General features: G+C 44.6%; 1 protein-coding gene across 1 annotated transcript in view; it reads left to right on the forward strand.

Annotated features, from left to right (window-relative positions):
* Positions 1-17,275, forward strand: part of AIFM3 (AIF family member 3) — a 105,777-nt gene continuing 88,502 nt past the window's right edge. The window contains exon 1 of the mRNA XM_075898215.2: positions 1-470. The gene's annotated coding sequence lies outside the window, so the exon portion shown is untranslated. The remainder of the gene's footprint in view (positions 471-17,275) is intronic.

Raw genomic sequence — 17,275 nt, forward strand, 5'->3', positions numbered from 1 at the left:
TATCCTACAGCAGTGAAGAGGTTAAGCAAGAGAAGTTCACTGGCCTTCTTCCTCTGACATCACAGTCAAAGGCCTCCTGTCAGCCCCCAGAGCGTTTATGCAGTGAAGTCCTTTGAAAGGTGCATGAAGTTCTTAAGCAATCAATAGTGACTAAAAAGGTACAAGCTGCCATAGCAGCTGCTAACTGAAAGGGGCTGGGATGCAGGAGAATTCCTGCTTCCCTGGTGTTCTGAGCTACTATATCAAGACTGCATGCAGCCCAAGAGAACTGGCTGTACTCCCTGCTGCAAGCCTAGGACAAGCTGCATTACTACACACACTGTGACTTGCCTCAAGCCTCTTCTAAATTGGAATACAAAGCAAAGGATTTCCAGTGTAGCTTTCTGCTGCCTGAAGGGACTCTAAGAAGCTCTCTTGTAACTCTATGGTTTAATTTCATTGTGGCTTGAGGCTTCAGTCTTTCCGCTCAGGTAAGCAGCTATTTTAGATTGTGCATTATTTTGCTTTATGAGCAGCAAATGGATAGATATTTGTCTGGTTGAAAACTGAAGTGTAAAGAAGCTGTTTCTCTCAAATAATGATCAAGTTCATGTTTACATATCTATTCTGTTGACATTGCTAAAATAGTATAATTGTGGCTTTCTGAATAGATTGATTATATCATCCTATGTAGTATTGCTCTAACTGAAAATTAAAACCTAAGAAAAGAATACAAGCTGCCTCCTTTGTGTTCCTTCTAATTTAACATTGATCGGATGCAGCTCCTATATGCTGCAATGTGTGTTATTACTACCTACATAGAATTCAGTTGATTTGTATTAGCAGCACATCATGCAATGTTTTGTTTAGGTTTGCTGTGTCACATTCAGTGTGGGCTAGTCCGAAGCTTCGTTAATGATAAATGCTGAATCAGGTCTTCTAGTATAAATAGCAATCATATTTATTAACTATTCCTGATACCCTGCAGTGTAAGTTTAAATTGCTAAGCACAAGATAACATAGGCTAGTAGTTAAAGCACAGGACAGTGAATTGGAACAGCTGGATTAAGATTTTCAAACTTGGCTGCCTAAAATAAGGTTTCTAAACCCATATTTAGGCATCTAAATTGAGATTTGTGGGCACATAATTCTCTTAGGTTCCGTTTAAAAACCAAGCCCTTTATTTAAGGGTGGTATTTTCACTGACTGAAACCAATGAAAATCAGATTAGTTAACCAGTTGGTTAGAAATGGTCAATGATCTTAGACTAGAATTTTAAAAGGTGCCTAGTAGAGATGGATACCCAGCTCCCATTGATTGTGAGAGTTGGACACATAATGCCATTTGACCTCCTTGACAATCACAGCTTCAGGAGCCCAATGATAAACTGTCAAGTGTGAAAATAATGACCCTGATTTCCATAAATTGGCTTAAAACAGAGCTGCAGATATCTCTAGATTTTCTGGGCTATAATGGTTGATGGCCTTGTTGGTGGCTGACAAGTCTAAGATGGTGAAACTTAGGAAGGAACTATCCATTGCACACATACAAAATGGAAACTGCCTGTCTAGGAAGGAGTACTGCAGAAAAAGGAATCCACGGGTCATTGTGGACTACAAGCTAAATATGAGTCAGTAGTGTGACATTGTTGCAAAAAAAGCAAACATCGTTCTGGGATGTATTAACAGGAGTGTTGTAAGCAAGACAGAAGAAGTCATTCTTCCACTCTAGTCTTTGCTGATTAGGCCTCAACTGAAGTACCGTGTCCAGTTCTGGGCGCTACATTTCAGGAAAGATGTGGACATATTGAAGAAGGTCCAGAGAAAAGCGACAAAAATGATTAAAAGTTTAGAAAAAATGATCTGTGAGGGAGGATTAAAAGAATTAATTTATTTAGGCTTGAGAAGAGAAGAAAGAGATTTTAGTACCTAAAAGGTTGTTTCAAGGAAGAGGGAGAAAAATATTCTCCTTAACCTCTAAGGGTAAGACAAAAAGCAATGGGCTTAAATTGCAGCAAGAGGTGTTTAGGTTGGACATTACAAGAAATTTCCTAACCCTCAGAGTTTAAGCACTGGAATAAATTGCCTAGGGAGATCGTGGAATTTCCATCACTGGAGATTTTTAAGAGCAGGTTAGACTGGGATGAGCTTCAACTGGAGTGTGGTCCTTTCATGAGTGAAGGGGATTGGACTTAATGACTTTTCAAGGTTCCTTTCCAGTTCTATGATTCTATGGGGTACTGATTCTGAGCTGTCAGCAGGAAAAGATTATGCAGGCTTCGGTAGCAGTGGATTCAGGGGAGAGCAAGGAGCAAGAAGCTGAATTGGAGAAAGTCTAGGCTGGAATGGGAAGAAATCTCAGATGACAATTGTAGACAGCATGTTCAATAAGTTTACATCTAAAAGGCAGATGGACTGGTAGTTGGAGAGGCAAATGGAGAGGTGGGAAAGTATACAGTTTGTGTAATGAAGGGAAGGAGCTGGAGGAGAGTGAGAAGGAGAAGAACAAGTGCAAGGCTGGAAGAGGGAGCACAGGAGATCAGGAGGTGGGATGGGGTCACTGGGGAAAGTGGAGGAGAAGAGCAGATCAGAAACATCTGTATCTGTGACGGGAAAAAAGGAAGTTGAGCTGAGGGGAGAGGTAAAGTTACATGATATTTTGTCAACTTTATGTCAGAATAAATTGGTGAGAGTCTACGTAGAGACAGAATTGGAGCAGAAGGATGGGAGAGGGTGAGGCATAAGTCAAATTAAGGCAGGAATAGGATTCAGTTAAGTTGACAGAATTATTTAGCTAGGAAGATGGCAGAACTGAAGGTCATAGGATTTCTGCCAGCAATGCTTTGTAATGGGAGAGCAGGAGTGGAGGGAATGAGCCAGGGCTGTGGGTTGGCAAGATGTACATTGTGGGCAGTAAGTGGGTCAAAAAAAGTTAAGCATGCAAGTTAGTGAAGCATGGAGAGAATTAACAACAATGGCAATCAAAGAAAGGGAGGAGAAGGCCAAGAGCAGTTGAAGGCATTAACACTGCTGGACTGGAAGACAGAGAAAAACAGAGTTACGTCTATATCCCCATGTGCACTCCTTTTTATACAGTTATGATAAATGTTGTATGAAATATGCCTTGTGAGAGATCATTTGAAATGTCCTGATTTGCCAACCATTATCATCCTCATGCAATATAGATAACAACATTGCATGAACAGTTACAAGATTCCTCTGTACAGTGTCAAGACATGTTCAAAGCCCAGGGACGCAGCCTCAAACTAATTTCACAGAAGCTAGCCAACTCCTCAGCCACCTGTCTACAAGACCACAATTGCCAAATATCTCGTGAAGTAGACATTTTTGGGCAGGAAAAAGACTGTGTGCAGAAAATCTATATCTTGAACAAAAGAACAGCTGCAGGTTCCTTCCCACACAGATTTTCCATCTCCAGAATCTCAGCTAGAGATGATTCTCACAGAAGAGAAAGGACTATGGCCAAGTCTACACTGGCAAGAGCCAGCACAATAAATCAGCTCCCAGCCTTTAGGTCCCAAGGTGCCCACACTGGCAATGAACTTAGTGTGCACTAATTCTGCTGTGATTTAAGTAAACCACCTCAGTGAGACGCATAGAGTTTGCTGTGCTCTGGATACAGCGCTGAGGTACTGGTGTGGACACTTAAATTGTTTGTTACTTTCTGACTGGTCTTTGGAAGTGGCCCATAATCTCTCAGGCCCCCTCAACTCCTTGTTTTGAAGTCATATGTCTGCCCCACAGGCATGTGCATATCCCCTTTCAGGTTTCTGTTCTGAACCACCCTCATGATGTGCTGATTTGCTCTGGGACACAGAGCAAACCATGCAGATAGAGGGGGGGATGTGTGTGTGTGTGTGTGTGTGTGTGTGTGTGTGTGTGTGTGCTGAGATCCCCCAAAACACGCTGTCTCCTCCGCCCCCATACACACACGCTCCCTAGAGTTCTACTGAAAAGCAGCTGTCAATGTAGCAGGATGACCTTGGAGTAATAGGATTGGGAAACCTACATCATGTGGTGCTGACTGCTCTATGTGCCCTTGCAAATCCTTCCCAAAGCACCTTGTGGCCAGTTGCACAATGGGGTAGCTACCACAATGCACTGCTCTCTCTGCTATTATTAGAACTGCTAATGTGGACATGCTCCATGATCATAAGGAGCACAATCTGGACATACGACTGTGATTTCCTTGCAGCACTCTGTGAGCAGTGCTGTACAGAGCCTAAGAGAAAAGAAGGCACATGTCCCCAAATGACCCTCATGTCTCTACCCATGGCTTCAAGAACAGCTGAAGAACAAGGAAAGTGGCACTAGATTGAGGGAAAGATCCTATCTGAAAGGCGATTAGCCAGTAAGACTGTTGAGATGAGAGAGACGTAGAATTCATGTAGCCTATTAAATTGCATTTTACATTTTATTTTTTGATTGCCAGTTCTGATTTATGTCTCATTACTTGTAATCACTTAAAATCTGGCATTCTCTAGTTAATAAATTTGTTTTATTGTTTTCTCTAAACCAGTGTGTTTGGATTGAAGTGTTTGGGAAACTCCATTTGGGATAAAAAGGCTTGTGCATCTCATTTTCTGTTACTAAAAGGTGGTCTCCATATGAGCTCATCTTGTCCAGGAAAAGGCTGGGTAGCACAATACACCCATTTCTGGATGAAAGCCTAGGTGGAAGAGTTTGTTGGTGTTGCTTTGCAGTGTAATTCATGAGCAATCAGCCAGTATTCATGCCTTGTAACTTGGAATAATTTATATGTTGCAGACTGTGAGAACAGACCAGGAGTGGTAGCTCACATAGCAAAGCAATAAAAAAGCACCCCAGTTTGGAGGAGTGAGGGGAGACAGATGTTCATCAGTCTAGCTTGTACTGTGGGTAATGTCTCAGATTGGGCATGGGGGATGAGGCTGCTGGGTGATACTGAATGTCACAGCTGGTGGTTGAAAAAAGGAAACTTAGCAACAGAACAATCGGGGAGAGAACATTGCCTGCTGAAGATCAGATAACTGTATGACCAGGTCAAGAGAAAAGGTGAGATGTGTCATCCGCATAGATACTGAAGAGACAGACGATGAATGGAGGAGACTGTGAGTAGAGGGAGCCAGGAACTGAGACTACTGAGGAAGGTTGATCTGGAGGAGTTGGATGGACTGTAGATGAGAGCAACATGGAGGGAGCAGAAAGAGGAGTGTTAGGGTACGTCTAGACTACAGGCTTTTGTCGACAGAAGTTTTGTCGACAGATACTGTCGACAAAACTTCTGTCGACAAAGAGCGTCTAGACTACATTTAGTTCTGTCAACAAAGCAAGCTGCTTTGTCGACATGGTAGTGTAGACGCAAAGGACAGTTTACATGCAATAACACCTTCTGTCGACAGAAACTCTGTCGACAGAAGGTGTTATGCCTCGTAAAATGAGGTTTACCAGCGTCGACAAAACTGCTGAGTTCTGTCGACGTTATGTCGACAGAACTCAGCGGTAGTGTGGACGCAGGTATAGTTTTGTCGACAAAAGTCCACTTTTGTCGACAAAACCCTGTAGTCTAGACACACCCTTAGATGCAGCATTTTTTAAAGGATGACAGAGTGGAAAGCAAGAGGTCAGGGGAGTTGGAAGCAGCAGGAATGGGGAGAAAAAAGTCTAACATTGCAGGAGCAGTCCATCTGACTCCACTGTCAGTCTCTGGAACGGGATAAGAATCTGGCCCTTTGATGGCATCAGTTGGAGAACGCTACAGAAGATGAAGAAATATTACTGTTACTTTTATTACCTGATTTTAAATACAACTATTGTTTGAAATACCAAAGCAACAAGCAAATGGAACTAAATTGTTTCAAGAAGACATTTGTTTTTAAAAGCTATTTCAGAAGCCCCATTTGCATGGGGCAAAGTTTTCAAATGTCCACTAAATTCATTTTCCTCAATTCTGGGGACTATAATCCCTTTGGAGCAAACAGGGTTACATTTTCATTGGCCAGCATTAGGGTGCCAGAACAATCTGTATAGTGAGGGTGCAGAGAAGCACTGAACCAAACTGTAAATCCTGTATATGCAATGGGAGCCATTTCAAATCAGATGGTGATACAGCATCCCCAGCACTCTTATTAGTTCCAGCATCTATGTTGTACCTGCAAGAGACACATTATTAAACCCTGAATGTGCAGGCAGAAATATGAACTTGCTTAGGTGACTAAGCAGTTACACATGCAATTTCCTGTTTTCTACAGGTAAATGTGAGATGTGTTGGTGTAATGAATTTATGCACAAATGTTGTGGCTGCAGCTTAGTCTAGATCTTTTGATATCCCATAGTAAACTGTCTGTATTTCTTTTGCACACACTGTCACAGAAATATCCTTTTGGTGTGCAAAAGCAAAAGTTTAAATTTAAAAACCACAAAAAAGATTTGAAAATAATATGCAGCTTCCAAATGAAAGTTTCATTCTTACCATTTTGTGTGTTGTGAAATCCTTCAGTTCCACACAGGGCAATCTGACACTGTGAAACTTTTCAATGTTTCTGTTTTTATTGATGCACCTTTGAGATCTTAATTGCATCTCTTGTTTAATTATTAATTTCAGAACACTACTTGTCTATCTTGTAAAGAACATATTAAAGCTGTAGCACTGAAAGCCGTGTTAAATGACCCTTTAATCATAACATAAATGACTGAATCAGCAGCGAGTAAAACAATACTAGTTGTTGCTTTAAACAATGTTCATGGGATACATCTCAGAAAATCATTGAACACATTAAATGGCAGCATGATAACATTTAATGACAGTGAAGATTGCATTTAAGACACGACCCCTGAAAACTTCAACAGCAGAAGATAAGGGAGAAGTCACAGAACATCACCTACAATACAGTAGGGTGAAAAACACACACTATCACTCTGCAATTCTGGGAACTATAATTCCTTTTGATTCAAATTTCATCTTCCAATTCCACTTCCAATTCCATCGTCAATGAACACCAAAAGCAATCTTTCACCTCCAAACAAAAATCCAATTACTACCTCTGTGTTGATTCATAGATTTACCTTTCTATATGCTGGACTTGTCGCCTTCTCTACAACTAAAATCTTGCCCTGTCTCTCTGACATCTCCTTAAGGACATCCATGTTTCAATTTAAGCTCAATGTGGCCGAAACAGAGATTTTTGTCTTTTCTTCCATCCCCTCCTTTCTGCTTTAATCACAATGTACACCACCAAAACTAACTTCTCTGTCAATCAGGCCCCTCACTTGGGTGTCCTCTTCATCTCAGGCCTCTCTACATCCTTTCATGCAGGCTATGTCTACATAAGGGGTTTTCAGAATTGGGTAGCAGTCCCAGCCGTGTAAGCCGCTGGTGGGCCATAAGAAGCTTTGCTTATCTAAGTGTCTGTAGGTACAGCGCTAGTAGCTCCCATTGGCTGGAGTTCACAGCTCACCTTAGCTGGAAGTGGCAAGGGCTTTGTGCTTATGGACACGTAGATAAATAAAGCAGGCCCACAACCCAACTTTGAAAACCCCTGCTCTAGATCTTACTGGTTCTCCCTACACAACATCTCAGATTCAGCCTTTCTTCTGCATCTGGATTGCTTGGTAAACTGGGTGCAGGCAAACAATGCCCATTTTAATATGGCTAAATATAAATGTATATAGCTAGGAACAAAGAAAGTAGGGCATACAGGTTGAGGACTCTATCCTAGGAAACCTGATTTGGGAGTCATGGTGGATAATCAGATGAATTTAAGCTCCCAATGTGAAGCTATGGCCCAAGGATCTCTCCTGGGACCCGTCCTATTAAACTTATTTATAAATGATCTAGAGAAAGGGGTAAAGAGTGAGGTGGCAAAGTCTGCAGATAATACCAAATTGCTCAAGATAGTTAAGAACAAAGCAGACTATGAAGAGCTTTAAAAAGATTTCATCAAACTAAGTGATTGGGTAACAAAATGGCAAATGAAATTTAAAGTTGATAAATGTAAAGTAATGCACATTGGAAAAAAATAATCCCAACTATATATACAATACAATGGGGACTAATTTGGCTACAGCTACTCAACAGAGAGGTCCTGGAATCATTGTGAATAGTTCTCTGCAAACATCCACTCAGTGTGCAGTGGCAGTCAAAAAAGCAAATATAATGTTAGGAGTCATTAAAAAAGGGATAGAGAATAAGACAGAAAATATTTATTGCCTCTATATAAAACCATGGTACACCTACATCTTGAATACTGCATTCAGATGTGGTCACCTAATTTGAGAAAAGATATACACTATTGGCATTGGAAAAAGTTCAGAAAAGGGCAACAAAAATGATTAGGGGTTTGGAGTGAGTCCCATATGAAGAGAGATTAAAAAGACTTGGACTTTTCAGCTTAGAAAAGAGGAGACAAAGGGGGGATACGATAGAGTTCTATAAAATCATGACTGGTATGGAAAAAGTGAATAAGGAAAGTTATTTACTTGTTCTCACAATATAAAAACTAGGGGTCACCAAAAGAAATTAATAGGCAGCAGGTTTAAAACAAACAAAATAAAGATTTTCTTCACTCAGCGGACAGTCAACCTGTGGAACTTTTTGCCAGAGGATGCGGTGAAGGCTAGAACTTTAACAGGGTTAAAAAAAGTTTTAGATAGATTAATGGAAGTTAGGTCTATCGATGGCTATTAACCAGGATGGGTAGGAATGGTGTCCCAAGCCTCTGTTTCTCTAGAGGTGGGTGACAGGGGAGGGATCACATGAAGATTACGTGTTGTGATCTCTCCCACTGGAGCATCTGGCATTGACCACTGTCAGCAGACAGGATCCTGGGCTAGATGGACCTTTGGTCTGACCCAGTATGACCATTCTTATGTTCTTACATTTAAGCAACTAAAGCAATCCTGGATAGATGGATGTATCTCCAGTAGGAGCAGAGAGGTTTTTTTTTATTTTACTTCTCTATTTGGCTTTGGAGTGAACACTGTAGGACCCTGTTCAGTGCTGGTACAATTCAAAAGGATGTTGATAAATTGGAGATAGTTCAAAAAAGAGTGATGAGAATGATCAAAAAATTAGAAAACCTACCTTTATTGATAGATTGAGCTCTTTAGGTTTATCTAGCCTGCTGAAGGGGAAGAGGATAAAGCTAGACAAATTCAGACTGGAAATAAGGTGAGAATAATGAACTATTAGAATGATTTACTAAGGTTCTACACTGGATTTTTTTAAAATCAAGATTGGATGTTTTTCTAAAAACTCTGCTCTAGGAATTGTTTTGGAAAGCTCTCTGGCCTGTGTTATGCAAGAAATCGGACAAGACTATCACAATAGTCCCAGGGAACTTGGCTGTGTTCATTTCAACTTTAAATCCAACAGTTTTGCTGGAACTAGAGCCTATGTTTTTGAAAAACATCCAAACTTGATATAAAAATGTCTAGTACTGAAGAATCCACCATAACCACTAAGTTTTTCTTCGAGTAGTGTCCCCGTGTAGTGTCCCCGTGTAGTTCGAGTAGTGTCCCCTATGAAGACACTAACCCAACGAGGCAACGAGGTCCCAGAAGGCACCCAAACCAGGCCCGCCCACCAACTACCCAACCATCTAAACAACAAATTTGAAGATTTGGTCGAGGACCTGCAGCACCTCTCTTACGATCTACCACGAGTTCAACATGGCCATCTATTCACCCACCGTTTGCGGCCATTCCTTCCTCAATGGGAATCCATAACATCGGACCGCTGGGTTTTAGAGATAATTCGAGTAGGCTACACCATTCCATTTACCTCTGTTCCCCCTACCCTTCCCACTATCCCATCCCTCTTCAGGGACCACTCTCACGAAACCCTTTTAAAACAAGAAATCGATCGACTCCTCCTCATCGGAGCTATAGAAAGGGTACACCGAGAGTTCCATTGGAGAGGGTTTTACTCGAACTATTTCCTAACCGAAAAATGAACAGGGGGTTGGAGACCTATATTGGACCTCCGCAAACTGAACAAGTTTCTCAAGAAACAGCATTTCAAGATGGTCACACTCTCTACAATCATTCCTGCGCTAGATCAAGGGGACTGGTTTGCAGCCCTCGACCTCCAAGATGCCTATTTCCATGTAACCATCCACCTCCCCCCCCACAGTCACTTCCTACGCTTCACATTGGGACCAGACCACTTCCAGTACAAGGTTCTTCCCTTCGGTCTCTCATCAGCTCCGAGGGTATTTTCGAAGGTACTGGCGGTTGTAACGGCGTATCTCAGATGACAAAACGTCATCATATTTCCCTATCTAGACGACTGCCTTCTAAAGGGATCCTCGTACGCCGAAACGGCCTCTATGATACATACGATCACGACCCTCCTTAGTCGTCTAGGCCTTCTAATCAACCAAGACAAGTCAACTCTGCACCCGGTTCAAGACATAGAGTTCATTGGCGCACGCCTGGACTCAGTTACAGCCTGGGCATACCTACCTCAGCAACGTTTTGCAACTATGCAAGAAATTATAAACGGGATGCTTACAGTTCCTACCACCACGGTACTTACATGCCTCCGACTAATGGGGCACATGGCTTCCACCACCTACGTAGTCCACCATGCTCGTCTGCACTTTCGATGTTTTCAGCTCTGGATTGCAACCGTTTATATCCCATCACGACATCCTTGAAACAAAACAGTTACTATCCCACCAGACGTGCTGGCATCCTTACGATGGTGGACAGTGCCAAACAATCTTCTGACGGGGGTTCCATTCCAACAAACCAAACCCACTATCCAAATCACCACAGATGCTTCCCTTCTCGGCTGGGGGGCACATATGGATGGTCACGAAGTTCAAGGCAGGTGGTCCCCAAACGAGACACTCTTACATATCAATCTCCTCGAACTGAGGGCAGTAAGGAATGCCTGTGCACACTTTGCCTCCGACATCGCCAATCACACAGTCCGCATCCTAACGGACAACATCTGCACGATGTTCTACATAAACAGACAGGATGGAGCCTGCTCCTGCTCCTTATGCGCGGAGGCTATTCGCCTGTGGAACTCGTGCATCCGCAACCAAGTCACCCTTATAGCATCCTACTTGCCCGGAGTGAACAATATCAAAGCGGACTCCCTCAGCCGAAACTTCACCTCGGACCACGAATGGGAGTTACATACGGAGGTGACGAACTCAAATTTTCCACCAGTGGGGATGGCCATTGATAGACCTCTTTGCTTCTACCCAGAACACCAAATGTCCCCAATTCTGCTCACGTGTGGGACTTGACAAACACTCTCTGATGCCTTCCTAATCAAATGGACAGCCCCCCTATACTATGCCTTTCCTCCCATGCCGCTCATCCCAAGAGTCCTGCGCAAGATCCTGAGAGACAAAGCCCTAGTCATCCTGATTGCGCTATCATGGTCTCGCCAAACCTGGTACCCATACCTTCACAGGCTAGCGGTCCAGCCTCCCTACCCACTACCGTACCGGATAGACCTACTATCTCAGGATGACGGCAGGATATTGCATCCACAACTCAATACCCTGCATCTTCAGGCATGGCTTCTCTCTGGTTCTCAGAGGTAGAAGATCGCTACTCCCAGCGAGTAAAAGACGTCCTCCTCCACAGCAGGAGACAGTCTACTCAGAAAACTTACCAACAGAAATGGACACGTTTCTGTTACTGGTGTCACCGAGCCAAAGTGGAGCCCCGTGCCTCACCACTAGATGCCATCCTCGACTACATTCTGGACCTTAAAGCATCAGGACTGTCAATCTCCTCCCTAAGAGTACACCTCTCTGCAATAGCAGCATTTCATACGTCAGTAGATGGCTTCTCCATTTTTAACCATCCTATTACAAAAAGATTCCTCAAGGGACTCCAGAATGTGTACCCACCACATAGGGCCCCACCCCCTTTGTGGGACCTAAATCTTGTTTTGAACTGCCTCACCAGACCTCCCGCAACAGTACCACTTCCTTTCCTTTTTATGAAGGTCTGTTTCCTCTTAACCATCACCTCCGTCAGGAGGGTGAGCGAACTCGGAGCATTAATGTCAGAGCCTCCTTACACAGTTTTCACAAAGGATAAGGTCATACTTAGACCCCACCCCACGTTTTTGCCAAAGGTCTGTACAGAATTCCATCTCAACGAACCAATCGTGTTACCTACCTTTTTCCCAAAACCACTTTCTTCGCAGACAGATGCCAGCCTGCACACTCTGGACATCCGGAGGGCTCTGGCCTTCTTCCTAGAAAGAACAAAACCATTTCGTAAATCTGAAAGACTTTTTATCTCCATTGCTGAATGATCCAAAGGGACACCAATATCATCTCAACGAATCTCAAAGTGGATATCGACATGCATAATTAAGTGCCACTCTCTGGGCAATAGACCGCTGCTACGCCCACCATGAGCGCATTCTACTCGAGCCACGGCTGCTTCTACAGCCTTTCTGGGCAATGTCCCCTTAAGAGACATTTACCGGGCAGCAACATGGTCTTCAGACCATACTTTTGCTAAACATTACGCTATTCTTCCACAACTTAAGAGTGACTCAGCAGTTGCCACGGCAGTGCTCTCCACCACTGCCAAACATTGACTCTAGCTCCCTCCAGCCATATACTGGATACTGCTTTGTAGTCACCTACAGTGGAGCACCCAAGGGGACACTACTCGAAGAAGAAAAGGGAGTTACTCACCTCGTGCAGTATCGAGTGTTCTTTGAGATGTGTGTCCCCGTGGGTGCTCCATGACCCTCCTTGCCTCCCCTCTGCTCGGAGTCAAAATTACTCGGGCGGAGACGAGGAACTGAAAGGGAGGGGGTTGAGCCGCGCTCCTCAGGAGGCGGGAAGGGCTTGAGACGCCTCCTGGGCATGCGTGGCTCAACAGGGGAAACTGCTATACAAAGCTCCGATCTGAGGCTCAGGGCGACCCTTCACCCTACAGTGGAGCACCCACAGGGACACACATCTCGAAGAACACTCGTTACTGCACGAGGTGAGTAACTCCCTTTTGTTCCTATAATTACCTTCCTTAAAATTTTGCACTTTATTTCTACTATGAATTTGTCTAGTTTCATCTTCCATCCATTGGATTATGTTAATTATAGAATCCTAGGGTCGGAAGACACCTCAGGAGGTCATTGAGTCCAACCCCTACCCAAAGCAGGACCAATCCCAACTCAAGCATTCCAGCCAGGGCCTTGCCAATATGGGATGTAAAAACCTCTGGAGATAGAGATTCTACCGCCTCCTTAGGTAACCCATCCCAGTACTTCACCAACTGCTGTTTATCTAGTCAGTCCCCAGCCTGTAACAGTGTTTGGGATTCTTCTGTCCCAGATGCAGAACCCTGCACTTTTCTTTGTTGAACCTCATCAGATTTCTTTTGGCCCAGTCTTCCAATTTGTCTAGGTCACTCTGGACCGTCTTCCTATCCTCAAGTGTATCTACCTCTCCCCCTAGCTTAGTATCATCTGTGAACTTGCTGAGGATGCATCTATCCCCTTATGCAGGTCATTAATGAAAATGTTGAACAAAACTAGCCCTAGACCCCGACCCTTGTGACACTCCACTTGATACCAACCACCAACCAGATATCAAGCCATTGATCATTACTGTTGAACTTGACTATCTAGCCAGTTTTCTAGCCACCTTACAGTCCATTTATCCTATCTATATTTCCTTAACTTACTGGCAAGAATACTTTGGGAGACCATATCAAAAGCTTTGCTAAAGTCAAGGTACATCGCATCCACCATCTTCCCCATGTCCACAGGGCCAGTTACCTTGTCAGAGAAGGCAATCAGGTTGGTCAGGCATGACTTGCCCCTGGTGAATCCATGTTGAATGTTCCTGATCACTTTCCTCTCTTCCAAGTTCTTCAGAATTGATTCCTTGAGAATCCCCTTCATGATTTTTTCAGGGACTGAGGTCAGGCTGACCGGTCTGTAGTTACCTGGATTGTCCTTCTTCCCCTTTTAAAGATGGGCACTACATTTTCTTTTTTCCAATTGTCTGGGGCCTGCCCCCATCGCCACAAGTTTTCAAAGATATTGGCCAATGGCTCTGCAATGTCAGCCATCTCCCTCAGCACCCTCAGGTGCATTAGACCAACCCCATGGGTGTATGTCCAACTTTTCTAAACAGTTCTTAACCTGTTCCTTCTCCACCATGGGCAGCCAACCTCCTTCTCATACTGCGTTGCCTAGTGCAGTAGTCTGGGAGTTGACCTTGTCTGTGATGACAGAGGCAAAAAGAGAGAGAGAGAAAAAAGCACTGAGTATTTCAGCTTTTTCCACATCATCTATCACTAGGGCTACGTCTAGACTGCAAGCCTCTTTCGAAAGAGGCTTTTTTGAAAGAATCTTTCAAAAAAGCCTCTTTTGAAAGAAAGCGTCTAGACTACAACCTCTTCTTTCGAAAAAGTGAGCCACTTTTTCGAAAGAGAGCATCCAGGCAGTCTGGATGCTCTGTTTCGAAAAAGCCATTCAAGAACACCTTTTTTTGAGAGAACACTTTCGAAAAAAGGCGTTATTCCTCATGAAATGAGGATTACCGCCATCGAAAGAAAAGCTGCGTTCTTTCGATATAATTTCGAAAGAACGCGACTGTAGTCTAGACGCAGGTGAAGTTTTTTTGAAAAGGCTACTTTTTTTGAAAAAACCCTACAGTCTAGACACAGCCTCCATTACCTCCCTCATCCACTGAGGGTCTCACACCTTCTCAGACCTATTGCTAACATGTCTGTAGAAACCTTTCTTGTTACCCTTCACATGCCTTGCTAGCTGCATTTCCAATTGTGCGTTGGCCTTCCTGATAACTCCCCTGCATTTTTGAGCAATATATTTATACTCCTCCCTAGTCATCTGTCCAATTTTCCACTTTATGAAAGCGTCCTTTTTGTATTTAAACTCACCAGTGATTTCACCATTAAACCAAGCTGGTTGGGTCACCTACCATATTTGCTTTCCTTACTGCGCATTCGGTTGGTTTGTTCCTACGATTTCAATAAGGCTGCTTTAAAGTACAGCCAACTCTCCTGGATTCCTTCATGTTAGCAACCCAAAGGATCCTGCCCTTCAGTTCCCTGAGGGAGTCAAAGTCTGTTTTCCTGAAGTCCAGGGTCTGTCCAGGGTGCTCAGCAGAGGGTTGTTTTGCATGTGGTTCTGGTGGATTGTTTATAGCTCCAGGAATAGGTTTATGTTTGCTCTTGGAGGTGTATATGAGGTAGGAGGGTTGCTTGTGTTTTTTGGGGTAGTTAGCCTTCAGGGGAGGTATCTATGTGTGTTCTGGAGGATTGTGTGTAGCTGAGGGAGGAGAGTTGTACATGTGGTTTTGGGTGTATAGGTGAGAGGGGAAGTTGTATGCTTATGTGTATTGTAGGGAGTGATTTATACCTGAAGGGGGAGAGGGATCCATGTGAGTTTGGGGACAGCGTATAGTATGGAAGAATTGTTGGGTTTGTTTGAGGGTGAAGTGGCATAGAGTTGGTGTGGAGTTAAGCAGAGGGGGCAGTGTGTGTGTGTTTTTTGGTATTTGAGTATGGTGTGTAGCTGAGCACCCCCTCCTTTCCTCTCCTCTCCCTCTCTCTTGCCCTCACTGTCCCTCCTCTCTTCCAGCATCACCCTGTCCCCTTCCTTCTCACATCCTGATTGACACCTTCCCTCCCCTATCCCTTCCTGCCCTTTTCCTAATTGTCTCTTCTGGGCTCCCTGGCATTTATCTCTCCTCCACCCTGCCCCTTTGTGCTTGCCCTTTTCTTCTCTTGCCCTGTCCCCCTCCCCTCAGCACAAGCCCCTTCCTCTCCTCACCCACCTTCGCCTTAGTTCTCCCCCTGCCCTTCCCTCACCTTCTGCCTTTCATGTGGAAAGAAGTTTGCTGCAACCGGGCTGCAATGTTATTTTTATTACTGTGGTCCCAACCCCAGCTGCTCCCAGGGCAGGACCGCATGCCAAGACTGCAGCAGAGGTCGCCCAAAGTGCTGTTTTTAGGACTGCAGTCCCAGTTCCTGTGGGTTGCCCGGCTCCAGCTGGAGTCAAGCGGCAGCCACATGAGGCCTGTGGCAGTGAGGCTGCCCCGGCTGGAACGCACCTTGTGTGGCTGCCGCTTGACTCCTGGGCTGCGGTACTAAAAACAGCATTGCAGGCAGCCTCTGCTGCCATCCCAGCACCTGCCAAGCTCGAACATGCCCCATCCTGCAGCACCCTGGCCGGACACTGCATGGCTCCTGCTGGGGCTCCAAGGTGTCCCGGAGGAGGAGGCAGTGTCGCCAGAGCAGGACCCCATGTGGCAGAGGTGGTCCTGTGGGAAGGAGGAAGGGAGGGGCTGCATGCCACCAGAAGCCAGCCCGGCTACCTTACTTGCCCTGCCGGGGAGGAGAGGGAGGAGGCTGCTGAACTATGTGAGGAGCAGTGGCACCGTACCATTTCTTGCTTCTTCCCATACGGGAAGCCCCAGCAAGGCTTTCTGGGACATTTCACTACTTGATGGGGCATTGGCCCAGAGTATTTAAATTTGGGATAGTCCCGGAAAAATCGGGACGTATGGTCAACATAGCTATAGGGTGGGATTCTACAACTTGTTAACTGAAGTTATATCTGGAGATAGCAAGGCTGTTTGCTCTCTGGAGATTGGGGCTCTGGCTCTGTCATGTTACTGAACCTGACATAGCCCTACATCACACTGTGCCTTGGCCTCCAGGAGAGCCACCGTTTCTTTGCACATGCTCTTTGCTTTCTGCCCCTGGTGATGTGTCAGGCTGGGTGATCATCCTGGCTTTGTTTATGAGTAACCGTGGTTTGCTGAACTGCATGGCAGTGTAACTCCTCACTCCACAGACTAGATAGCTTTTTTATCGCCTCACCCATCTGCTAGAGATAGCAATATACTGAGCACTTTGTTTTGTGATAACAAAGGGCAACTGTGTCCAAAAGACCCACTTTACTCATTCAAAGGTCAGCTACATATGAATAGTGATAGAAATGTAGCCGTATTAGTCTGGTGTAGCGGAAGCAAAATACAGGACTATGTAGCACTTTAAAGACTAACAAGATGGTTTATTAGATGATGAGCTTTCGTGGGCCAGACCCACTTCCTCAGATCAGATCCTTCAGGCCCACAGATCTGCAGAGGCTGAGGGCTCCTCTCCACTCCCAGTCTGTCAGGACAGAGCCCTCAGTTAGTGGCTGACTGCTGGCCAAAAGGAGCACATGAGGGAGGGGGGAGAAGAGGGTAGGCAGAAGCACAAACAGCTCCATGGGGCACCTGAAAATGTTGGCAAATTTTTGGGTGCCCTATGCAGCCTGTATTTCACAT

The sequence above is a fragment of the Pelodiscus sinensis genome, chromosome Z (genome assembly GCF_052426305.1).
Source record: "Pelodiscus sinensis isolate ZL-2025 chromosome Z, ASM5242630v1, whole genome shotgun sequence".
NCBI classification, from domain to species: domain Eukaryota; kingdom Metazoa; phylum Chordata; order Testudines; family Trionychidae; genus Pelodiscus; species Pelodiscus sinensis.